Consider the following 1,199-nt stretch of genomic DNA (forward strand, 5'->3'; position numbering starts at 1 on the left):
TCAATCAGTTCAAAAGATCTTAGCACTTTGTTCTACTACTTTTGTTAAGACAGGACAGGCGAGTTTAATTATTACAGGTTACATTCCAACATAATCATAGGATCAAGATAACCTGGAAAACCCTAACAGCTCCCACAGCAGGTTGAACTTCTTGAGCTGTCTCAGGAAGTACAGCCGCTGCTGGGCCTTCTTTCGGACAGAGTCTATGTGGCCGGTCCGGGAATCTAATACAAAAGGTGTCATGATTTGAACCTGCAAGGGGTAATCACCATGGATTTCTAGTCCATCACCTGGAGATGGACTAGAAATCCATTGGGGTCTCACCTCGCAGGTCCGGGTCCTGCCGACAACGATCCAAATGTATTACTCGTGGTGTAACATGAGATACTTACAACATTTGTACGGTGTGCATTACACAGTGTGTTGTTGTGGCCGAGTGGTTAAGGCGATGGACTAGAAATCCATTGGGGTCTCCCCTCGCAGGTTCGAATCCTGCTGACAACGATTCAGATCTTGAATTAGAATCTTGCTAGATCCTCGCAATACGCATTTTGACAATGTGAGGCCCACCCCAGTGTGTGTTGTTGTGGCCGAGTGGTTAAGGTGATGGACTTGAAATCCATTGGGGCCTCCCCTCGCAGGTTCGGGTCCTTCTCATAATGATTCAAAGTTTCGAATCCTGCTGACGACAATACAGATTCTGAAATAGAATCTTACTAGATCCTTGCAATATGCATTTTGACAATGTGAGGACCTCGACAATGTGTGTTGTTGTGGCCTAGTGGTTAAGGTGATGGAGTTGAAATCCGTTGGGGCCTGCAGACAACAATCCAACCTTTTACCGTAATTTCCGGACTATAAGTCGCGGTTTTTTTCATAGTTTGGGTGGGGGGGCGACTTATACTCAGGAGCGACTTATATATGTTTTTTTTCACAAATTTTTACTTGATCATTAAGACATCACTTACAAGTATAGTTGACCACTTCCCATGTTATTTTTAGTATAGGTGATCACTTCACATGCTTTTATTTCTTTATCTTGAACATATTCAAAACATAAAAAATAGAGAAAACGTCAAATAAAGCAATTAACACTTTAAAGCACCATATCCAAGTCCACTGTCTGCTGTATGTACACTTGCTCCATTTTTGCTCCTCTTATATTTATTATTATTATTTATTATTATTTGTTTATTTAT

The 1,199-nt window shown here is 41.4% G+C and overlaps 1 non-coding gene across 1 annotated transcript; it reads left to right on the plus strand.

The window, feature by feature from the left end:
- Nucleotides 1-422: 422 nt before the first annotated feature.
- On the plus strand, nt 423-504 carry trnas-aga (transfer RNA serine (anticodon AGA)). Its single transcript has one exon. It is a non-coding gene; the product is annotated as a tRNA-Ser (tRNA).
- Nucleotides 505-1,199: the final 695 nt, after the last annotated feature.

Source organism: Syngnathus scovelli, chromosome 17, assembly GCF_024217435.2.
Source record: "Syngnathus scovelli strain Florida chromosome 17, RoL_Ssco_1.2, whole genome shotgun sequence".
Classification (NCBI taxonomy): domain Eukaryota; kingdom Metazoa; phylum Chordata; class Actinopteri; order Syngnathiformes; family Syngnathidae; genus Syngnathus; species Syngnathus scovelli.